At 40.2% G+C, this 25,707-nt stretch overlaps 1 long non-coding RNA gene across 1 annotated transcript; it reads right to left on the reverse strand.

The window, feature by feature from the left end:
• Positions 1 to 15,048: 15,048 nt before the first annotated feature.
• LOC137162738 (uncharacterized) lies at positions 15,049 to 22,815 on the reverse strand. The gene is made up of 3 exons (XR_010922480.1): positions 22,769 to 22,815; positions 17,011 to 17,132; positions 15,049 to 16,016 (listed from the first exon to the last, which is right to left on the reverse strand). It is a non-coding gene; the product is annotated as an uncharacterized lncRNA (long non-coding RNA).
• Positions 22,816 to 25,707: the final 2,892 nt, after the last annotated feature.

Consider the following 25,707-nt stretch of genomic DNA (forward strand, 5'->3'; position numbering starts at 1 on the left):
TGTTCTTACTGAAACATAGTCTTTCTTAAAGTCCATGTGAGTTTACCAGAGTAAAATGATCGGTACAAAAATGATGATGAAAAAACAAAGATAGCCCTAAGACTAGCCAAATGACAGGTATGAGAAATATTTTGTGGGGGAAAAAATAATTTAATATGTGATTGTCTCTCTCTGAGTTAAGATCCTAACAGCATGAAATCAAATTATGCAACTTAACATATTTACTGAATGCACCAGTATTTCAAATGGGTTTGGCTCAGTAAACACAAAACTTCTCAGTACCAATGTGAAGCTCCACACATTTGTTCATAAATGGTATTTTTCCAAACACATCCTGCCTTTCAGTTGTGGTGTATTATAGTGCAAAGCCTGGATGATCTGGCACCCAGGAGGTCTGGTTTTGTGGGGGTTACGCTAAAATTGTCATCGAGTAATTCCTGCATCAAGCCCATAACTTCTGATTGAGCTACAGCATTTTTTGAGAACAACATCCAATCTTGATTTAAATACTTCAAGTGATGTAGGATCCACCACATTTTTAGGTAAGTTTTTCCAATAGTTAATTTCCCTCACTGCTAAAACTGTGCACTTTATTGCATCTCATGCCTTTGGGCCCTCTCGACTGCATTACAGCAATGCAAAATATCTGGTCATGTAGCCCTCAGTGCTTAGGAAACTCCAGCTAGTACAGAATGCTGCAGTCAGACTAGTCCACTACTCTCTACACTGGCTTCCCAGTGGATATTGAATCAAGTTCAAGGCCTTATTTTCAAGGCATTCCATGGTCTGGGCCCTGGGCCTTAAGGATGAAGACTGGGGTTGAAAGTTTTGCTCTTGTGGCACAATGGAACTCTCTATAATAAGGATAAAGCTCATCTGTGTGGAGGACAGAACTTTCTCAGAGGCCAGCCCAACACTGTGGAATTAATTCCCTCAGGAACTAAGGACCATCACAAATATCACCACCTTCCATTCGCATGCAAAGTGCATTTCTTTGACCTTGCCTTTCTTTGACAACTCATGGGGTAATGGCTAAGATCCTGGGCTTCTTCCTAACCTGACTCCTGAAGCCATGGTCTGGGCATCATCTGGGTCTCTGGATCCCTCGGTGTACATAGCACCTGGTGACTGAGGGCTCTATTAGACATCTGCAGGCTTCTGGGTGACCACCCGAGTCTTGGTCTGGTACAGCAGCGGTTCCCAGGCTAGAGCCTCCACCCCAGATCCTTCTTCCTCAGCATCCAGCCTAGAGTGTGCTGAGCTACTTCCTTTGATCCTGGGGCAGCAATTGGAGCACACCCAGCATGGCAGGAGGGGTGGGACTTCCTCCACCCATAGTGTGGGGTTAACCCCTTCCCTATCAGAGTGGAGTGAGTACACCCCATCACACCAGGGAAGGAAAAGGGAATGTCTTACCTGCTCTACAACATTTCTGAAGATCTGCCCTTACAAGTAAGCTCAGTATTCCAAAGGGAGTTCAAGATACATCTCATCTTATAGCATGGGTACCTCATGCTAGAAATATCATGCTGCATTAAAACACTGGTAAACACAATCTCACAGTCAATTAGAAGATCCATACTCTGCTTTTACCAAGTGCATACACAACAAAGACTGGTGGAATACAAAGTCAAATAGATGGCAGCACTTTCAGTTTCACTGCTACAATGCATATGCACAGCATTTTTCATAAGGTAATGCCGAGAGCGCAGTATACCAGGACCCACCATCAAGACCAGCATGAGCCCACCCTGAGAATTCAATATACCAGCAGCAACCCATCTGAGAAAACTATGAGTTTATCAAAATACCTAATAAACCGAACACTTGGAATGTCACTTTTGTAATAAGTTTGTCAACTCAGTTCCGACCGGCAATGTCACTGTCAAACTGGCAAAAGAGCTGGGATTAAGCTATCCTCCTCAGAGGATATGCAGGAGGTTACTTTGCCTATTGGCTACTATGTACAATAAACAGATTCAGCCCAAAAAAATTCCATATGCTTTTAATATAAACTATTTAATCGAACAAGCAAGCCACCTGGATCACTAAATAAGTGTGATCCAGGGAAATTCTAAATCCTGTTATACAATCCTCCAACTTGATCCAAGCAGAAAAAAATAGTACATTTCTTGGTCGAGGGCTTTGGAGGGGTACCTTTTGATTATTTACTTGTATAAAATGAAAGAAAGAAACTAAATACATGAACAAATAACACTGCTGTCAAATGTTCTGCGCATAATCAGTGGAGTGTTTTCAACAAAAGAAATGGATTCTCTGCTTTTTCACTTGTGAGAACCAGATGTCAGCCTTATTGTCCTTTCATTCATATTTTCCATAGAAATGTGAGTGCACCATTATATTGGAATGTCAAGCATGTTAATGCGCTCACCCGCTAAGACGACTGTGCTATTCTGTTGCATATATTAGGGGTGTGGATAGAATGGCACTCTTGGGATTTAGGGTCCATGAGCATAGGAGAGGTTGGTTACTCTTGTTTTGGAGACACAGATGCTCACCCAGGTGCTCACCTCATCACCTAGAACTTTTACATTTTTTAGTTATTATTTATTTTTGTCAAAGAGACTTTGTTAACAAATAACTGTTTAGTTCCTGTAGTCATGCAGGAACCTGAAAGTTGCTTCAGTTCTTTGTTTTTCATCAGCTCCTTCCCCCAGGCTAAACTGATTCTGCATCTCCTCTACCTAGCAGTGCTTAGCTCCTTGAGCCATGTCCTCTCCCTTTGGAGCCATATACAACTAATTATTGTAACTCCAACCTGGCCTGAACAGTGGGAACTACAATGTATCTTATAAAACAGAACTGTGAACTAATGCTATGTCTTCATTACATGTTGACCTAAGAGATGAGGAGGTAAGATGAAAAAAATGGCAATGGCCCTTTTGACATCTATCTAGCTTTCAGGTTTGCCAGCTGTGGTGGATAAGATTTAGTTGGGCTGGTCCTTCTTTGAGCAGGGGGTTGGACTAGATGACCTCCGGAGGCCCCTTCCAACCCTAATCTGCTATGATAAGACAAGACTGGTCACACAGATGCTGGAATTCACATTCCACAACATCCCACTGCCATTCTTTCTGCAGCCTTGATGGGTATTTGCATGTGGCAGCCTAGCACCCTGGGGCTCTGTGATAGGAGGAGATAGTTGCTATCCAACACACATAGACACTTCAGTTACAATACCGTAATATACATTTACTTACATGACGTTTTATATACAAAATGAGGAAAAATGGACATACATTTTCATCTACCAAACATCACAAACTAACAAGTCAAACAATATATTCCACCACCAAGAAAAGCTACATACTTACTAATGAACGTGTTTGCAATAACATTTTTATTAGTCTCAAGTCATCATTTTGTTTTTTATCAACAAACACATTGCACCATACATACGATCATTACTTCTCAAGAGAATGAGTTTTGTTGCTTGTTGTAAAGGCCTGTAATCCGTTGCTTAACTGCTGTGCTGATTGCTCTAACAAGGTTCTTTGTGATAGTTCCTTTCTACTGAGCTGATACCCTGTTCTATTCCACTGATGACTGAGGCATGTTTTAGGATAACTTTTTAAAAATTAAAACCAGGAAATAATGAATACTGTAAACTGTAATCTAGACTGGATGAATTCTTGGTCTTTAACTCTGCAGTTTGTTTCTGTGTACGTGTGATTCTGAGGGTCAAGAGGGAGTTTGGACACTCTAGTGTCCTGCATAGTGTGTGGCAATTTAAAATTTCCTGCTGAGGTGTTACCCTTTACTGCACATCTACTGCTTTTCTTCTGGTCTGGCAGAGTGTGTTTTGTTATTGGTTCTTTGTTTTTTTCAGATAGACTTTATTTCTAATACTGTAGAGCTTTCTACAGTTCAGAATAAAAGGAAGTGTGAGTGCCAAGCAAAAAGAAAAATAACTTGAAGTTGGAGAAATATTTTATTTAGGGATGTCACAAGATGGAGATGGCAGGACACCACTTTCATTGCCTGGGAGCTTGTAGTCTGATGTTGCAGCTGAAACACTCACCGAAGCTTCATGTTTGGGGTGTGATTTGCAGACACGGGGCTAGTCCCATAACAATATTTAGTTACATTCCCAAAAGCATCCAGCATGAACCTAATCTTTGCGCTGAAACTGGATCTGCTATTCTGTTTCTGCAGGCACACTGGAGCATAGATTGCTTGAGGAGAACATTTTCTGGGATGCAGCAGCATCCTAAATAAAGGAATTTGGGCTGGATAGATTTTTTCCAGTGATGAGATAGTCAAAAATAAAATGTAATTTTTATAATACATTCAAGTTGTGTCTTGGCCATGTGAAAAGATACATCTAAATAGGCTCTTTTTCCTTTTCTAGGTGTGCTGGGTATACAAACCCTGTGCCTTAATTAGCTGGGTAACAGTGAATTCTCTTTTTTCCCTTGCAAAGTTAAATGTCCCTGCCATTTCTGCTGGGATACTCTAAAGCAAAATATTGGAGGGCAGGGACAGCTGGAGAAAGACATCCTCCTGACCTCATGCATAAAGGAGTCAGATGCTGGAAGAAAGAGAGGAAGGATATGTGTGAACTGCTGAAAAAAGATGCATGGTCCTGTGAACCTCCAGCAGAAGCAAGAATAGAAAGCAACATAGCAAAGTAGGAGACTGATGCTTTGGTTTGTTTGCTTTTCTCCTAAGTTCTCGGCTGATAAAAGTCATCTGAATTCTCATTATGACTGAGTCTGGGAAGCAACAGTGGGAGGACTGATTCTTCATTTCCTTATCTTTGAACTTGGCTAAAGTGAGCAGCCCTTTGCTTGATCAAAAAGCTAAAAATGATGGGGGAGAGGGTCAGTTTTGTTACTGTTGCTGAAATCCGCAGCTGTTGGCTGTGGCCACACAGCATAATGTTAGGTTATTGCACCTACCAATACTCAGGTGGAATATTGACACCTAATCAGAGCTGGTTGAAAAGAGGTGCATGTAGATCATGAAGAAAAAGTGAAAAATGCAATTTTTTTCCCATTTTGTTCCAAACATTTATTTCTGAATTTTAAAAAAAATTTAGAAAATTTTCAAAAAACATTTCAGCTCAATTTTTTTAACCCAAGGGTGGGGAGGGAATCTTTTTTCCCAAAAAGTGAGCAAAAATGGGATTTTCCCCATCAAAAAGGAAACAGTTTATTTTTTAAATATTGAAAAATTACAAACAAACAAATTATACTGATTTTTTTCATTTAAATCTTTTTTTGTTGGAAAATGCTACATTTAGAAGAAATTGAAATGTTTTCGTGAAGTACATCAATTGGGTCAAAACAGATTTTTTTAACTATTTTTTGTTTTGTTTTATATTATTTGGTTGTAAAATTGTCATCAACTTTAACCTGGCCTTAACCCCACCGACCCCTGACGGATGCACATTGAGGGAACTGATGAGAGCAACTCTGATCCACTGTCACTATTTATGATTAATGAAGAATCAGGACACACAGGTGTGGAAGGGGTTTTGCTGTTGCTGTTTGTGTGTGTCTGCCTGCATCTGGAACGTTACTGCAGTAGCAGTGGAAGTTCTGGGGTTAATGTTAGGAGTCTTGTTACCCAGATGATTAATCATTTCCCTCCAGCATGGATGCTTTGCCCTATTCCTGACTATGATCTTGCATCAACATGCCCAGTGTACTGGAAGGATCATCAAGGTGTCACTCCAAACCATTTAAGAATTGGCACTAGGGAAGGGCTCCGTGCACATAGGAATGTTGTCCAGCTCTTCTGAGGCCTGGGGGCTCCTTGTCTACCGCTCAGGGAATTGACGTGATCTTATGGCATTCTCTGAAATTCCTCTCACAGTAGGTAAGGGTTAGCAAATTTCAATATCTGCATACGTAGCAGCTGTGATTTAACCCTTTTGTTGACTTGCTATTTTTTAAAACAACTGTGAAAAATAAGCACCCATGCCTACGAGGCTGTTGACTTGTTCTGTCACGAACATTGTGATTCTTTAGTGACACCCATTAAGCATTTTTGACAGGCAGAGCAAATGTCCAAATCTGTCAGATCGCCTGATGTCATTAGTGAGCACTGAAGAAAATTAATACTTGGTCATCCCTCAGGAATGCATTCAGCCACAAAAAATGCACCCTGCATGGTTAGTACATCAATGTATAACATGTGAGGAAAGCCCTGCTGCTGTAATGGAAAACAACCTCGGTCCACAATGTGAACTGACTAGGTCATAGTAGGGCTATCACAGAGACTCCACTAGTTTTATGGCTGAGGCAAGCACAGACTGAAAACAAAAGACAATGCTGCATGGATTTAGAACCCATGATGGCTGCTGTCTGACTATGTGTCCTTGTCCAGTGTTGTATTCATTCATATCTCATCCTCCATAAAGTGGTGTCCATATGTATGCATGATCTAATCAAGATTACTATCACTTCCCAGTGACAGATGCCAGCTGCCAATTCCATCCAAATCCATATCTTCATACGATTCTTCAGCTCAGTGAGCTGCCAATGGCCATGTAGCTGCAATGACAATGTTGTCTGCACTCTTTACACAAATTTCATAGCAAACCATCCAGTAGGTAACATTTTTACTATGAATTATTATACTGGATGTTTAATAAGAGGATTCAAGAAAATTCCTTACATCTTCTGTGTCTGAGATTTGTCAAGAAGACAACATTAGTTAAAGAAGAGCCATAAGGTGGGGTATGACAACAAGCTACTAAACCTGCCATTTGAAAATGAATCTGTGGCAACATCTCAGTAAGGAAATATGCAAAGGGATACGACAAATGCTGTTCAAATTTGAAAGCTTCAGGGTTGCCCTACAGTTACATACCAGCACACACAACACAAGAAGGGGCTCCTTCACAAGACATCATAGGCTTGCTTCTGTTATCAGACCATTACCTGCATTGTTGGCATTGTAGTCGGCCTCAAGAGGCGTGTTTGACTTTTAACATGCAATCATCTCTGATATTACTCCGCTCAATGAGGGTTCTTGAGAAGCTAAGGACAAATGTGTGCTTTGTTGTTTTGCTCATATCTGCATCGTGGTAGTCTCCATTGGTTCTCAGAGGCTACTGGAGGACACAAAAATCTGTCCAAGGTGATTTGTGCTGCATTCTTTGCCGGCTAGGATAAACATGCAGTTTTTATCCTCTCCTGACAATGAAATATAGCAATGTGGTTCTACAAACTCTGGGATCCTCAAGAGATTGTGGCAGGTCTAGAATCCATTTCTTGAATCTCTGTGCAGTGCTTGTGTAACATACTATGAAAGAAAGGATAATGGTTCACAGGAAAAACAGATATGCTGATATTGTAGGGACTTAGCAGAAGTAAAAGTTTATACTTGCTCTTGTATGTTTCCATCACAGCAATCCCCATCTATGAGTTCTTAATTTGTGATGGAGAGTAGCAGCTCCTTAATACAGATCAGGTGCAGGTCACACTGTTTTTACTGACCCTGGTTTGATTCTCTTAACCTTTCCCATCAAACATGTCTCATATCACACCATTTGTGTTTCAAGGTGTAATATCATATTCATCACTCCAGAGATCTGATTTGAGAAGTATGATTGTGCCAGATGGTTTTCTTTTTATAGAAGGAAGAGTTTAAGGCTTTTTGTCATTCAGTTGTTCATTGAATCCAATTTCTAAATGTACTAACAATTAGAAATCTTCTGTTGTAATCCATTTCTTACTTTTGAACCTAGCTTCATAAGTTGCTTGACCACCATTTTGTTTCTTATTAGCATTGCTCTTAAGAACTCTAAAGCTACTTGTCCCTATGTCATGTAAACCTATTTCGCTTTGCACCTGGATGCTCCCTAACTTCATTTGGGCTGTTTTGATTATTTGGATTGGCGCCCAGTTTGTTGCTCAGCAACGTTGCATGCCTCTGGTCAGTGAGAGCAGGCATTGGTCATGCCATTTTCAAGTTTAAACATCTACCCCTCAGACACATGTGATCTAAGATGAAAGAGCTCATTGGGGGAGTCATCACCTGCCTAATTCCGAAATTGTCAGCTAGCAAGGGACACTGCTTGTAGTAAAAATGCGAAGTGCACCTAAGATTGTAGAACCGTCACGATTTCAGAAACAATCAGCAGTTGAACCATGGCCAACCTTCCCACACCACCCCTGGAGTGGTCACCTCATCCCGGCCTGTAAAGTATCCGAGGCCCCTAGACTGTTTGCCCTGCCCCGGGATATAGACTCCCGGCTTCCCTGCCCTGCCCTGCTTGAGGGCCGGGACCTATAAACTGCTGCCTCACCCTGCCCGGGGCTAGAGACTGCCTACCTGCCCCGCCCCACCTGAGAGCCAGGGCCTATCAACTGCTAACTCACCTGGCCTAGGGCTAGAAGCGGCTGCCTCGTCCTGCCTGAGGGCCAAGGCTATAGACTGCAGGGGCCCCTGTGATCTGCAGGAGGGGCCAGAACCCCTGCCCCAATGCTAATGCCCCCTTTTGAGCCAGTACCCACAGGAGCGCCATAGCGAGGGGACGTGGCTTCCCTCCCAGATGGACAGGGAGGGACGGCACACCGCCTTACAGAATGGTATTTGTCACTAGCTACTATACAATAAAGGCAGCTGGTGCAGGTCAAGGGCAGCCTGTATGAGGAGTGCATATTTGAGAAGGGGTAATGCTGTCTAAGTAGCACAGCAGTGGGGAACCGAAGGACAGTTTTTGAATGCATTGATGTGTCAGCCCCTTACCAGGAGGCTTAGGTTCACTAATTCTATGTATGCATATGGCTGCTCCCTGACTGATCTTCCACATGCTGTGGAATACACAGGAGTGGGAGGCACGCAAAACCTGTGCTTGTTTGAGAGAGAATACATTGGCCTTGGATTTGAGTGTTGGACATGACTGATCAGAAATGCCTACAGAGCTTAGAGCTGCAGGGATCAGTGAGCCATTAAGGATCTTTGTATCCTTTGGAGACCTCAGTTGGACAGCCATGCACATTACACACACACTGTGCCATGCTGACAAAGAAATCTTTGCTGCTCTGTCTATTCTTGCCCCTGGCTCATTCCAGAGAGTTAGTGGAGACACCTCATTAGTATCTCAATCTTTACTATCCTAAAATTGACTTGACTTTATAAAGACCCTACTTATTTATGCTGGGAATTATATTCACTTCCCTAAGACTATGGTAACAGATAGTGCCAAACTTTACTTTTTTTTTAACCTGTTAGAACACATTGCACCCACTTTCCTGTCTCCAATTCCCCATCTTGGAGAGAGAAAACATATAGGAATAGAAAATACTCCCACAGCTTTAAGATGCAGATGCATGGGATGCAAATGAAGTACATTGGTTTCCCAACATATATCTTGACATCAAATCCAGTGGGCAGGAGTGGATTGCTTTAGCATTTGTTGGTTGCTCTTGCAGCAACTAATCAGGTTTTGTGACTGATCTTTAATTTTTAAGGAAAAACCTGATTTGCTGGATCAATGAAAAGCCCGTTTTAAGAGGAGCAAACTTTGGAGGGTTGGATATTGGATTTGTGTGTCTCACTATGGGTACCTATTGCCTTTCTCCTGGAAGATATTACTCATTCAAGAGAGCTATTCAGTGATGGGAGTGCTTTGATATCCATATCATACAGTGCAAAGATATAAAAAGTGGTGCTCTGCACAATCAACCTACTCATGACAATTGTTTCTGACAGATGACTGGGACATGGCAACCCACGGACTTTTGCGCATTTCTACAGTTTTGGAAATGAAGGTAGTTGTGGTGTGTAGTCTCCTAACAGCTTTCCATTCTGCCTTAGTTGCCATTATGTCTGCACCTGTATTGGTGTCAGCCTTCTTCTCTAGTTCCTTTGGTCACAAAAGCTATGCTTGTCTCCATTGTGTAGCTTATGTGGGAGGCAGTAGATTCTCCACTATGTTGGTATGTTTTCCCATGCATATCACTGCATAGGGAAAACACTTGAAACTTCCTTTATGCTCTGGACCTGAATGTCTCCATGAATATTATCCCAATTCAGTTTTCTTATTCCATTAATCAAGAAGGGTAAATCTCCAGCTTGGCTCTATCTTCTCTCATTTTAAAAGAAACATCTTGATACAGAAAACAACATCTTCCCTCCTATGATTTGAAGTGGATGAGAATTTTTGGCCACTCCAATTTCACTTAAGCTTCTCTTGCTTCTCATAGTGAAGTTCCTATAGTATTGGTATGTAGGAATTTAAAATGCTTTTGAAAATTCAGCCTCTAAAATAAACTACATCACACATTGCCCCTGCATGTACTACTATCACTTTCCATGAAAAGAACAGATTTATAGCACTTCAAAGTATGCTACTTTTCAGTTTCAAATATTTCCCTCTATTCATCTAGACACTTTTTTGTCAGTAAGTTGTCCACATGCTGTATATAACTTAATCTGTTCCAGTAAGGAGGGGAGATCCTGTGGTTCAAATACTGTGCTGGGAAGAGAATTTCATTTTCAACTTTGCCACAGACTTCCTGTAGTACTTTCGGCAATTCACTTAATTCATCTGAGCATAGTGACTAGAATAAAACTGCTGAAATCTATTTTAAGGTGTGATATTATAAAGTTTGAACGTATATCCTCAGAAATTAATGGCTAATCCCGTGCTTCTCAACCAGTGGGTTGTGAACACAAGGGTGATCGGGGTGGGGAGATGTCAGAAAAAAATTTGGGGTGGGAGGTCACAAGGGACTGCATTGTAATCTAAAGCAAAAATAATCTCATTCCCCCATTCTCTGCACACCTTTACCCTTTCAAAGTCAAATATTATCTGTCTACCTCTCAAAGCACACACACAGATTATATAGGCTTATTGCTATCATTGATATATTCTTTACTCTTTTTTTTCCCTTTAGTAAATGTCGGGGTTTTGAAGAAGGGTCACCGACCTGAAACTCTGGCCTACTGCATTAACTCAATACGATATAGAATACCCTCTTCCATCCTTCCCCCAAAAGAAAAAAAAAACGTATTCTTTGTATGGGCAACTTGTAGTTATTTATGCAGCTATGACCCAAAAAATTACAAATGATTTTTAATTTTATTGTGCTTAGAGCTAAATGAGACAAGAACCTAAATAATGATCATGAAAGATAACATCAAAAGTATAGGTGGAAACTAAACAGTCATTTTCTATTAAGAAAAAAAATTACCATCTTAATTTGGGATCCAATAAGAAGCATTATCTTTATACATTGCCAGCAAGATGTCTATTTAGACAAGGGGGAATTCTGGTTTTGAAACACAGTCCTTCTAATTCACTATGGGAACATTGTGAAAAGTCTTGCATTGGAGCAGTAATTGTCACGCTGAAAGACCTGAACATCTTGTCTGTAGTTATTATAGGTTTAGAAATCTGTGTACAAAAAGCCCGTGTTGAATGGAGCTTAAAGGCACAATTAATATATGGCAAAAATACTGTTCATTAAAAAAGGTTATGTTTAACTGCCAGTGATGTCACAGAACTGGATAAATGGTGGTACTTCATTAATGGTCCCAAAGCCCCAAATCTCAGTACTCATTAAACCTGAGCCACAGATTAATGAAGAGACATTTTATATTTTCTGTCTGGGTCATAAATAGTCATGCAACATTAAAGGCAGTAGTAGGTAAGGAGGCAGAGGGTGTTACTTGGCAACAGCAAGTACATTTTACAGAGTTGTTTGTTTGAAAAGGAATAATCAAAGCAAAAAAAAAAAAAAAAAAAAAAAAAAAAGCACACTATAATCAAACAGAAGAAATGCAGGAGGTAGCTAACTACAAAGTTTCCTCTGGAGAATTTCCATATCTATTTGACTAACAAAAACACCTGAACATAAAAGTGCCTCAGAACATATTATTGTTGTACATACAACACTTATTAGTATGTAGAATAGTCCACAGAAAATTTGGACTTAGATTGACAAAAATCTTTTAAGATTATTTTCTCTGCATTTAGAGCAGTGGTTCTTAACCTTGTTGGAGGTACTGAACCCCGCAAGTTTCATACGTGCATTCACCGAACCCTTCATAGTTGGAAAAATAAAATGTTTTTTTTTTCAAATTCAAAACATAGATATATATATTTTATTAGTGCACAAAATGAACCATGCATCAGTTGCACATAAAATCACTGTGTTCAAAGAACAAAACCAACAAAACATGAATGTCACACAAAAACAAAAACATAACTCAATGAATATTTACTGCAAATCAATGTGACTTTTGCTGTTGCCTTTCAGAGACAAGTTCAGAAATGCGCAGCTTCACCTTGGCAAGTGCCACTCTCATATCATTTTCGCAACAAAGTCTGTTCCTTTTCTTCATTTTTATGTCTACCATCCTCGAAAAGGATTGCTCGCAAAGATATGTTGTAACAAACGGTATGAGTATCTCAAGGGCTTTCTTAGCAATAAGAGGGTACGGTACGATTTGGTGACACCAAAACGTTGAGAGCGTTGTTGCTCTGAAGAGCTGCTGTTGAACCTGGCTCTGCTGAAATTCAATGATTTCGTCGAGGTACTCATCATTGACATCTGCTGTCGCAACACTAAATGTGAACGGCTGTCTCACCCATGCTGGATATGACTCTCTGGTGGGGAAGTATCCGTTGAGAGACTTTGCGAGCTCATCTAAGTGCATGGCAATTGCTTGCTTCAGTTCCCCAGGTACAGAAATGTCTCCGATTCCAGACACGTCTTCGATCTTACTTACACAGTCGTCCAGCAGGGGAAAGTTTGCGAAGTTATCATTCTCTGTTCGTCGTTTCCATAACGGTAGCTTTTTTTGAAAAGCCTTCAGGTTTTCTTCCGCTTTGATGATGTTGACTCCACCCCCCTGCATCTGTTGATTGAGATGATTGAGAGCATCGAAGATATCGGCCATGTACGCCAAAATGAGAATGAACTCAGAATTTTCGAAGCAATCTGCATGACAATGTTGGTGCTCTCGCAAAAACAGGGCTAATTCCACACGCATGGCAAAAACACGATTCAGCACCTTTCCCCGGGATAACCACCGAATGTTAGAATGGTACAGAAGTACCTCGAATTCAGAGCCCATTTCATTACACAGCTCTTTGAAGATGCGGTGCTTCAGAGCACTATTTCGCACATAGTTCACACATTCCACTACAATTTTTAATACTTCTGCCAGTTTTGGAGGCAAGGTTTTTGTTGCCAACGCATGCCTGTGCAGAACACAGTGCGTAACAATGATGTGTGGAGCATCGACTTTCACCAGCGCACCAAAACCAGAGTTTCGTCCCAGCATGGCTGGAGCTCCGTCCGAACAAATTGCAGAAACCATATCCCACGAAAGATCATTGTCTCTGAAGAAGTCATCCACAAGTTTCTTCACATTGGCTGCCTTAGTTGTTGTTGTAAGAGGCTTACAAAATAAAAAATCTTCCTTTATCATGTCGTCTTTCACATAGCGCACAAATACAACAAGCTGGCTTAGATTGGAAACATCGGTGGTCTCGTCGAGTTGGAGGCTGAATTTTGCTGGGCTTGATATCAGATCTGCAACTACTTGAGCCAAGATGTCATTGCTCATGTCATCTATTCTGCTGCTGATGGTGTCATTTGAAAGAGGAATTTGGGACAACTTATTTTCAGCAGCTTTTCCCAGCATGATATTCGCCATCTTCAACGCAGCTGGTTTTACGAGTATTTCACCACTGGTGTGTGGTTTTCCCTGCTTTGCGATCAGGTACGCAACTTCGTATGATGCTGTTAAGATTGGTTTGTCGATGGGTACAAAGCCGAGAACAGGCAGAGTAGCCCTTTCATCGAATCTGACTCTCTTCACCTTGAATTCAGCAAGTGTTGGGTTCTTGTATTTCCCATCTCCATGCAGCTTTAGGAAGTGTTCCCTTAGTTTTGCCAGTGCTAGACTAGAATTACTCAACTTGGCATTGCAAATCATGCATTGAGGACGCTGACTCCCATCACATTCCGTTATACATGTGAATCCATATTGTACGTATTCGTCCGACCACTTTCTTTTTTTGCTCGACATAGTACGAAGGGATTGGAACATTAAAAAGGAAATCACAAATGACGTACAATCACGACAGTCACAAGTCGACTACTGAGCGACCAAGTTCTCTGCAGCACAGATATCAAGGCCAAGCGAGCAGCCAATGATGGCCGTGCGGAGCGTGACGTCACGAATCATACGAGTGGGGTGAACGGCAGGGCTGCCAGGTCGTGCCATGTATGGCATTTTTTGCCTTAAATTACGCAACAAATTTTAGAATTTGCCATAAATATTCGTCAATATCCTTCAGTTTCTTATGGTGAAACATTGAAAATGCCATAAAAGTATTGTGTGAATGCCAAAAGTATATTAATGCACCTGGCAACCCTGGTGAACGGAATGGACACACACACACCTCCGCCGAACCCCTGAGACTGACTCACCGAACCCCTGGGGTTCGATCAAACTCAGGTTAAGAACCACTGATTTAGAGGGAAAAAATAGGACTTGTGGCCTATGAGCCACATCACACCTAGGATATTTCAAATAATAAGCCTCTTCACATCTTTTAAGCTGTAAAAGATAGCAGGATTTGTTTTGGGTTTTTTTTACCATGTATAAATGGGCAAACCTCAAAAGCCTCCAGAGTCTGCATGCTTATTTATTTCTTATCCAAAAGTCACCTGGCATTTTGGCCAAAGTACGTTTGTACAAAGTACTAATTTTACAAAGAAAAGGACAGTTATTTTGCATTAAAAAACTCGTAAACAGGCTCTAGTCCTCCATACTGCTGTATTACCAATGGCTTCTCTGATCTGGCGCCTCATCTGGCAATTGACTCCAGCAGCCACTCAGACTCAGTTGTAGTAGCTATGCTTCTAGCTATGTGAGGAAACTGGAGCTGTCACTGATGAAGAAGTGAATGTCCTTTATAAGAGCAATGGTGCCCATTTTTAATCATCTCCAGCTAGAGCTTTCATAGATTATAGATGAAATGATTAAAGCTGAGAGAATTGCATTAAAATTTGTTAGTGAATATTTATTTAAATCACAAGTATGAATTTTGATTGAGCTAAGAGTGATCTATGGTCACTTCCTAAAATATTCCAGTACTTGAGCTTTGTTAATAAAAATTTCATTTCCTGACCATGAATTTTAAAAATATATTTGATAGTTAATTTAACAGTTTACAACATCTGCAGTGTTTGTAATCTACAAGGAAGTAACATGCTACCATTTCTCATCACAGTTTAGATTATTTCTGTAACTGACCAATAATAAGAATTTCAAACTCTATATTTAATAGTAACATTTTCAATTCACATTGCATTGATAAATTACTCAAGTCATGTGGTGTTGTTTCTCATTCCAGAATAGACGACCTATCAACTCAGCGTATTGAATTGTATATTTGAATGTAATTTGAGCCATCAGCTGACCAAGAATTATTTGATGAGAAATTTTGTGAAACACTTGCATGAGCAAAACCATCTCTTGTCATGATGTTATTGAGTTCAGAATTTGGCTAAGTATTTTAGGCTAGTAAGATACATAAAAGGAATCGGGATGCTCTTATTTCTCAAATTCTGAAGACAAGAATTTTTAGATCCAAGTCAAGTTAAATTACAAATATTGGATAAATTCAGGTACCAATGAAGACAGATTTTATTTAGAACAGTTGTAAGCTCTAAATCAAGAAACTACTTTATTATCAAAAGTGATTTGAGATTACATGAAATGCCAGTAGAATAAATGCGTTCAAACTTGCATATATATTAGCTGTATCTCAGGGATATAAATTCAGTTCAGGATATCCTTGTATTTTAAGACAATTAAAAATGGCCCTTCTTATCCAAACTGGAAGTGTTTTCTGAAATCCTCTTGAGCAAAGTTTAGCTGTGAAATCATGACTTTCTCAATGTTGTCACTGGAGGTATGCAGCCACAGACTCCTGAATATTAAATGGGGGTTCCGCAGAGCAGAGGAATCAGCCTCAGGATTCATTAACTTTTCCACAGATTCTCCAGTGCTTACTGGGAGGGGAAAGGGGAGGAAAATGGGGGTTAGGACCCATAAAAGGCCCCCTACCAGCAGGAAGAGTAGATCTACACAGAGAACGGACAATCTTCTCTGGAACTGCAGAGACATAATTCTCCCCATGGACTTGCTCAGATATTCTTATCTATTCAGCCTCTCCTTTTCTAATAAAGTACATTTCTTTTCCCTATCTAAAAATGTGGTGCATTTGCTATGATACAAAGTGCATTATAATTTTCATCATCTGAATTTTGTATGGATAAAAAGGTCACACTAATGTTCAACAGATAAACTTTAGGAAAGAATGGACCATTAAGATCCTGTCCCTCCTCTTATGGGAAGCAGTAAGAAAGATACAGTAAAGGAATGGATGTAGTAAGAATCCCCCATCATACATACATTAAACTTGAAGTACAGTAAGGATGTCATAGTTTGTGGGAAATATTTCCCTATTACTCCATAGACCCCTCCCATCTAGTACAGCTAACTTTTGAAGTTAATAATTCAGATGGAGACACGAGTCACAAAGTTCACCCTATGTTGAAAGTCGTTGTTTACTAATATTTATGGGACATTAAAAAGACCTATATGGAGTTAAACTTCCAATATTTACGTCCCAAGATCAGAATTCTGGAGAAATCTCTACAATTTGGCATTAAAAGGCCCCATATTGTGGAGGGATCAAAATTGGATCATTTCAATAAGGCTAAATTCTGTAATCTACCCAGCTCAGCATCAGAGGAGGAGGAACATCAGATAAATGGGAGGAACATTAGATAAAATACTTCTAACGGGACTGACATTGGAGAGGAGCATAGGTGTGAACTGAATAGAAGCAGTGAAAATTATAATGGCAGGAATATTAGCCATACTGGATAAACACAGCCAAGAATAGCAGTTCACAATGCATTCATAGTAAATTACTGAACAGTCTATGCTGGTCAAGTCACACAATTATTACTATTAGAGTTATGATGATACCCAGCTTACCTTAACACACACACAGACAAAGATGCAGATTTCTTGCCTCTAACAGCACAACAAATGACACTGTAAATCCTTGCAGAAGAATCTCTTAAAGGAGCAGTTGGAGCTGGTGATGCAAACGGCAGCTTATAAAAAGGGTCAAGATACAGAAAACAAGGTCATGGAAAGCAATTTGAAAATTGAAACCCAATTTTCTGGTTTCTGAATTTATATTATTTATAAATTACCACAGCACTCTTACAGTGGCATCTGGGACAATGTCCAAATACTAGAAAAATAATTCACATAGAACCGGGTCCAATGGACAAAGGGAAAAGACAACAAATCAGGACAAATGATAGACAACTCAGACTAAGTAAGGGAAGAAGAGGTGAGACTGAAGACTTCCTTCTGCCTCTAACAGATAAGGAAACACACAGCATATTAATTCTCCCCTACACTGTAACCCCAAAACTCTAACTTCAACCTCATACTCTCCGACCCAACAAATAAAACACTACATACTCAACCTGTGCATGAAAATGCTGAATATTTGCTAACATTCCTGACGTGGTAATTTCAATTGTGTTGTATTATGAGGTAGATGAATGTGTTTTGTGTAGTGTTTTCCTTCTTTGATGGCGGCAGAAGGAAATTGCTTGAGAAGATCAGAGTCTGCCTCTGTCAGCAGAAATGTGCTGTAGGGATGTAAGTGTAGGGTTAAGAGGTCTCCATTAACTTGACATTCCTTCTTTTTAAGGGTGTGTATTGGGACGTGGGGGGAGATATCAAACAATAAACCTTACTCTTTTTAAAACTAGGTTTAAAGGATGAATTTATTATTAGATTTCCCATAGTTGGGGTGGGAACAATCCATATCCTATCTTATCTCAGATCCTGAAGACTGCAGGGCAGGGGATGATGGTGCCACAGAGGAACCATCCTTGGTGGCAGATTGCTTGCTGTATCCTCATTGGCTTTGCTCAGACAGAGTCCAGTGTTTCTCAATGACTTCCTTTTTTTGTCTGCTTCACTGACAAAAGATGGATTCATTTTGGTTTGGACTGGCTGATGTCATGGTGGCAACCAGGTCTGGGTTTTAGTTTGTTTTTGTGGGTAGGAGGCAGAGAAAGGACAAAACTTTCCAGCATTTTGGTCAGGTTCCAGAGGTGATTGTCAAACTTAGAGCTACAACTTGCTAATTGAATCTGTACCCCTCAAGGCTGTTCAAAACTTGCAGGAGAAATTGATTCTATTGTTAGTGAAGATGATCGCTGCCTCCCTCCTGGGGGCAAAAATGCAAGCCTCTCTAATGCAAGTGATTAATAGGCTCCTGAACAAAGAAGCCACCTTCTGGTGTTGGTCTAATTATCGCCAGTCTATACCAGTCCTTTCTGGGAAAAGTTATTTAGAAGTTTGACTTTGGCATTTTCTAAACTTAGGTTTGTTAAATCACTTTCAGTCAGCTTTTGGTCTGGGGTATGGGATGAAAACTGCATCAGTATTGCAAACAGATGATCACTTTTTGACAAGTGACAGAGATGAGGGGTGAAATTTTGGCCCCACTGAAGTCAGCCGTTGACACCATCATCCACGAGGTAGTGTTGATAGCTGCAAATCTTGTCAAGGATAGATTGAATCAGATGAAAGAGAAGGAAGTATGGTCAATTGTTCCTCTGCCCCAAAGGCTGTCCTATGGAAACCAGCAGAGCTCTATTTTCTCCCCTTTGCAATGTGTATGTGAGTCTGATTGGGAAGATAGTGAGGTGGATTATGTTTCTGTGCCAGCAGTATGCTGATGAAAGGCAATGTTAAATCACTGAATGTAGATAATATGATCTCTTGGATTACTCATCTTCTAGCCAAAACTGAGATTTGGTTGACAGCTGCTTGGCTTCTTTTGCATGTCCAAATAATCCCCTCCATCCACTAGGGGCAAGAGCAACAAGCCATGTATGTAAGAGAAAGTTGCAATTATCTGCTGGTATACAAAGTAAGATATGTTTCATTACCATTTGTAAGTCAGAGAGCACATCTTGGCTCTGTCAAAATATCATAAATGTGAGGCACGACAGTGGTGGGATAAATGTTCTGGCTGGGAAATAATCTTATAGTCCAACATGCTCTTAACCTTTGAAAAACAATATTGTCTACAACCAAGTATGGTTGCAAACCAATGACTAATTTTTTCTACTACTTTCCAGTTATAGTGTGTTCAGTGCTACTATAAATATATAGATTTTCTGGCAAAACTGTGTGTAAACTAAGTTCTCATCACCCAGTAAGCTCTTGCTTAGAAGTGGTGCTCCTGCTGGTATTATAGTAATGAATGTTTGATGCCAGTGGCATAAAAGGTAGATACAGGTGAACTATGACTACAAAGCAAGAAGATTTATTCCTTTCTTAGATTCCTCCTCACATCCTTCGATACATGCTCTGTTCTACACTGTAACATAGCAAAGGGTGTAGGACATATTATCCACAAAAAAAAAAAAAAAACAGAGCCAAATAGGAATAAGAATGCTAAAGGTGACTCATCACATGAATCTGGGACCCCATTTCTCTCTTTTCCTCTTGATTTTGCAATGAAAATGACCATTTAGGGATAACTGTATAATGGTGAAAGTGATTAACCATTGGAACAATCTACCAAGAGTCATGATGCATTCGCCTTCACTGGCAATTTTAAAATCAAAATAGGGTATTTTTCTGAAGAAATGCTCTAGGAATTATTTTGGGGATGTCCCAGGGCCTGCACTCTATAGGTCAGACTAGAGGATCACAAATGTCCCTTCTGAACTCTGCAGTGCTTTGAGAAAGCTAACTCAAACAGCTAATGTCAAGCACCTCTTCTAGGATAAGTTAGCTGAGAATGTAATAGAAATTGTCTGTTTCTTTGGAGATGAGTGGAACCTGTTGTAACAATTGGGGCCTGATAAGCCTCCCCCAAATGTGAGATCAACTGTGGGAAAGAAGAGGAGGAATGTGGGAAATTAGTTAGCTGGCTGCGAGATTGATGAACTGAAAGGAGCAAGCCTTACCATCATGGATGCTGCCCCCACAATCTCATGGGATCCTGGGATTCACTGTGATACTGTTGGACCTTCATCCTGTTGCCTGAGATTGCCTGACCAGACTAGGCCAGAGAGAGGGATGCAGATGACACCATTACCTCCATATTTAGCTCTGGGTAAATTCTGACCAGCAACTGGGTTGCAAGACTTTGGTTCCTGCTGCCACCCCTTTCTGGTGTATCCTTTTCCTTCCCCCACCTTATTTCTTCCCTTCTTTTTGTCTTCCATCTAATCAGTAGCAGGGATAGAAGCTGCATTTTCCATCTTTGCTATTCTTTTCCCCTTTTGTCTCTCTCATTTGTCTTTTAGGAAATAGGATAGGACTCTAACAGCAACAGCCCCAAGCCATCTCAATTAACTTTTTCTATTCCTCACCCCCCCAAATACCATGTAAAGACTATCGGACAGAGGGTGCGGAGGGTTCCTATAAAACCTCTCTACAAATAAAGGGAAGGGGAATAAGGGATACCTTTAAAATGAAATCAGTGTTTATTTATATTTCAAATGGTTTAAGTTTTTCTCTTCTTTTTTCTGTATACTTAATAAAATGTTTAAAAGATTTTTTCAACAGTGTGTTTGCCATGGTACTAAACAGGCTGAGGTCTCTGTACTCAAAACCCTGAAACATGTTTAACTGTTTAGTGTTGTTCCATGACAGGGTCATGTTAATTCCTTTGAGAGTCTGGGCCCATTTTATTCCACTGAAATGAACACACCGGAACCAAGAGGAAGCAGTGCTACCACAGTATATCTAAGGAGTGTCTTTTTATTTGGAATTAAAATAAAAATATTCTTCTCACACTGTCCCCCATACATGTGGTGGCAGTCTGTTTGCTTTACAGGATTTGAAGAGCATCACAATATTAGTTTAACAATTGCTTGAAAAACCTCCACATACCTCCCAACCACAATGCAAAATAGCCTTTTTTCCTCAATAGTTTTTCTTCCTTCTCCTTTAAGCCTTTTCTTATTCTTTTCTCCATTACCCTTTTCTTCCTCTACTTGTCCGTTGCTTCTACTTCTATCCCTTCCTTCTCTATCATTTCTCTCCTGTAGGGTAGAAATGTTGTACATGTTGCTCCCACTTCTCCGGATTGATATTATTTTCTGCAGGGGGCAGAAAGAGATCTGAACAGAGAAGTGCTCCTCTCTGTGCTTGTCATTTTTGTGTGCAGAGATGTATGTGATTCAGAGAGCAAATCAGAAGGAATTCTATTAAGTCTATTAATTCTATTAACTTAGTCTCCTTAATCTTTGACTTGCTTCTAAGGGGTTCAGCCCCCTTTTGTTTAGAATATTTGAACCCATCCTGGACCTTCCATTTGTTTTTATTTCTTGCCCAGTTGAACTGCAGATTTCAACTTTGAATGTAAAAGATAAAGGCTTTGAGAATGATCCAAATGGCAAGTTAGAGTCAAAAGTTAAATGCATTCACAGATATCCCCTTAACCTCAACCTGCTTCTCAGGTTGGGCGGATAAGTAGTTACTGCTGTTCTTGGATACAAGATGAGCTACACAAATAGATTTCACTAAAATAAATCACAACTGCCTTTCTTTGTCGGAATACAGGGATGACTTGCAGTAGATATTCTTCATTCTCTGACAGTACGCTCTCTCAGAAAGAGAGAGCACTGTAGGTATAATTTAGCAAACACTTAGTGGTCAGACTTACAGTGTAAACATTTACCGAACTGGAAGAATATGGAATATCCTCTAAACAGAACACCATAATGGAAAGTCAAAATTTTAAGCATAATCTTGTAAATGGAATTGCTACATAAAAAAGACATAATACTGACTTGTCCTGAATTGAACATACTATTTTCTAGTTCCTTAACTAAAGAAGACCCAATCACCATTCTAAATTTGGATAAGGTTAAGAGGGAGCAAATAAGACTGAATTACAGAAGAACACAATTCCAGATAGTTTTAAAAGGTGAAGGAGACTCAGATTTTTATGCACTTGTCGGTGTCTTACTCAGCCACTACTATAGGGCTGCACTATGTTTCTTAGAAAAAAATATTTTTTTCTAATCTTGAACATTCCTTAGATTTTTTTTTCAGGCTACCTATTATTGTAGCTCTGTTGGTACCTAAAGATGCACTGATCCTCCATAATCTCCATAGAACTATTTCCATTTCCTATTTCTGGGGGAATAAAAGTCAGAGGGTGCTACTCATCTACAGCAGAAAGTCAGACTGCAATAGAGTATGGCTAAAAGACAAAGGGGCTTGCTAGAACAACTTTGCAAATGGTATGGCCAGTCCTAATTGAAAAGGAGTAGCCCTGTACTTGCCAACCAGCTGCTATAAGTAAAGCTAAGGGCCCAATTCTCCTCTTCTCTGTCCAGTTTTATATCATTGAGTGGAGTTGCACCCCATTTATACCAGAGTAATTGAAGAAGAATCAGTTCCCCAAGCCTCCAATAGCCAAAGCCACCCAAGACATGACATTCTGTAACCATAATCCAAAGGTTATTTAGGCAGAGGAAAAGGAAAACAGGTGAGAAAGAGCAAAAGAAAAAGCTATCTGTGTTTTCCTGTGAAATCACTCAGTGAAGCTCTACATAGGAATTTGCATTGCCTGAGTCTATAGAACTACACTAGGAACTAAATCTACCCTTAGCCCTCAAGGAAAAAGTGAATATTTCTCAGACAAAGGATGTTTCACTCAGCTAGGAACCAACCCATTTAGGTTTTTCCCCACCTTTCCCATAGCATCCTTGGTTTAGAGAACATCATCTCTCTCCTATGTGCAAGAACAAAACAAAGCCTACCAGTCCTCCCTTTTTATATTGAGCTATATCCTGGTTGATGGGGGAATCATAAACACCTGCGCCAAGCCTGGTTTTCACCCTGGTATGGTTCACATGGAGTGTCTGCAGTAAGGCCAAACATCTGTAGTCAATTCCCTGCTCAAGGGCTGGTTAAGGCTTTTAATCCTCTCCTCATGATGCAGCCCAACAACAAGATTCTTCCCCTCTCCTGGTTTCATGGGGGGGGGATTCTGTGGTAAGAACAGCCTCTCAGGTAGAATAGGGAAGAGCTGAGGGAAATGAAAGTAAATAAATAATTGAATTTTAAACATTATCAAAGATTTTTCCTTGGGCTTATAAGGTGGTTGGGGAGAATGTAAGATGGAATATAAAAATATTTAAAAACAGAGTTTGCTGTAAAATCTTCACATCAAAACAGATCTGAGTTAACCTCAGAGAGAAAAATTGGAGTGACTATCTTAAATGTATGAAGCTTTCCTATTTATGAAATTTTGGTTTATCTAGTTACAGGACAGCAGGCATCTTTCCTCCAGCCAAGGCTCCTAGCAATAACATATAAATAATAGTGTTCATTCTTAATGAAACACTGTATAATATTATGTATAGTATATTTCCTCATTAGAGCCATTTCCTCCTATTGCTGCAACCCAGATAAACCTAAAACTCGATTTGCATTACACTGTGACTTTTCTATTTTCTCTCATGTACTCATCTCCAGAATTATTATTCTCACTCTGAACATACCACAGCAGTTTAAAAGCCAAAGGAGAATAATCAGTGAGTTAAATCATTGTTCTTATTATCTATTAACAGAAACCATCAGAAAAAGCTGATTTCATTGGAATAAGAACAGCTGGAAACAAAAGAACAGATGGATGGGGACATGGATGGAAAGACCATTTTCACTGAGTCTGCCTGGGAGGTCTAGGGGGAAAGTAGTTATACTTGTTGAGAAAGTTCAAACTTTATATTGAAAAAGGTAAGAGGGAGGCTGTGAAATGCTCCTACTCTGTCTCACTGGCTTTATTTACTGCAGTTGCTACATCTAAGATGTCATGAATCATCTAGAAGAAGCAGAATGATCATGATAATTTTGGCAAAGTTTTAAATTTAGCTTCCTCAGTACAATATGCATTTATATTATCTTTAATAACATAATTATGGGATGTTGACTATATGGTCATTGATCATTAACCTTAGCATTTGAAGATAGAGCTGTTATTCTGTATGGCATGGGTATTCTTGCAAGGAGCCTACCATCTAAATCAGATACAGAAAATACTGTGTAGCTGAGTGATGCAGCAATTACAGAGATGGCCCAGATATCAAGTCAACAGTTACAAACATATAATGGAATGAGAATGGACCTCCAGAAAAACAAGTCTTTTGGGAGATAGTGGACAATTAGCCCACAAGTAGAGAGAAATTTGAAGCATAATAAGCAGCATGGAAGAGAGCAAAGAGCTGAGAATAAGAAAAAAATAAAAGTGGGGATTTCAAGAGAGATTTGAATATGGGCAGGCTCAGTAGGGGGGATGTAAGAGGATAAAGGCAGGAATGGAATTGTGCAGTACCCTGAAAATAAGGATGAGACACTTGAAGTTGATGGGGAAAACTAGAGAAAGCCAGTATGGTGCAGATCCACAAAATGACTTAGGCACGTAAATCCCCAATTTAGGTGCTACTGTGATTCATGAAACTCCTCACCCCAACTGCTGCCCATCCACAGAGGCACCTAAAATCATTCAGTACTTAAATTTCTGCTGTAAAAGTAAGGTCTTATGTGTCTCCCTGCCAGTCAGATGCCTCATGCCTAAGCCAGGGAACAATCCTTATTCCAGGGGAAGATTGGTGGAGGAATGGCTGTTTCACTGTCTGGGCCTAATCCAATAGGCATGCTCTAAGCACATCTGAGCTATGGCTGTCTCTCTTATGACCTTTAGCTCCATGGCCAGAGCACTCACCAAGAGGGGGTGGAAGACCCTGCTTCAATTACCCCCCTTTGCCTCATGAGGAGAAAGTATTTGAACAAGGGTTCCCCCCCCCCATCAGGTGAGTGCCTAACCATGGGATTATGGAATATGCTGATGTGGGTTTTTCCTCAGACTCTTCTTGAAGCAGTTCCACTTTATATTAAATTTTTAAATATCAATTGGGACAGAAAAGAAGTAAGAATGACTGTATAGTGCAATGACTAGGGCACTCAGTTGAGAGGTAGATGACCTCTGTTCAAATCCCTCCTCTGCATCAGGCAAAGGAGGGACTTGACTTGGAGTCTTCTGACAGCCTGAGTGAGCTTCCTAGCCACTGGACTAAACGTCATAAGGGAGGCCTCCTTTTTGGCCATTTTGTGTGGAATTAGGCTGGTGCCTAAGACATTCCTGCAAGAAATCCCTAAAATGACAGACATCCGGACAGAGGTTACGAGCTGTGGATCACATGCAGAGATAGGTACCTAAACCCCATCTCTCAGATATTTAGGAACCCTCCCCCACACCTTCTTGCAGACATCTGCTATTGGTTATCACAGGTCACTCCCTACCTAACATGCTAGGTGTTGTGGATCCGATTCTTAGGTGCCTGTCTCTCCCCATTCATTATATAGGGAACCTGTGTCTAATTCAGGCTTTGTGGAGTCCAGTGACTTTTCTAGGTACTTAAAAATTAGGTGTTAGACAGCTGAAAACAACTTTTATGTTCTTTTGTGTAGCCAGGCCTACAGAAGTTCAAAAAGTGGAGAGCCCTATTATGCTACATGCTGTACAAACAAAAAGTAGGATAGTCCCTGCTCTAAATAGCTTTTAATTTGATTCAAGATAAACCACACCAGTGAGTATATAAAGAGGCAGGGTGAAGGAAAAGAGAGATA

This window comes from Emydura macquarii, unplaced genomic scaffold, assembly GCF_026122565.2.
Source record: "Emydura macquarii macquarii isolate MOO-44397 ecotype Brisbane River unplaced genomic scaffold, CSIRO-AGI_Emac_v2 contig_2457, whole genome shotgun sequence".
Classification (NCBI taxonomy): domain Eukaryota; kingdom Metazoa; phylum Chordata; order Testudines; family Chelidae; genus Emydura; species Emydura macquarii.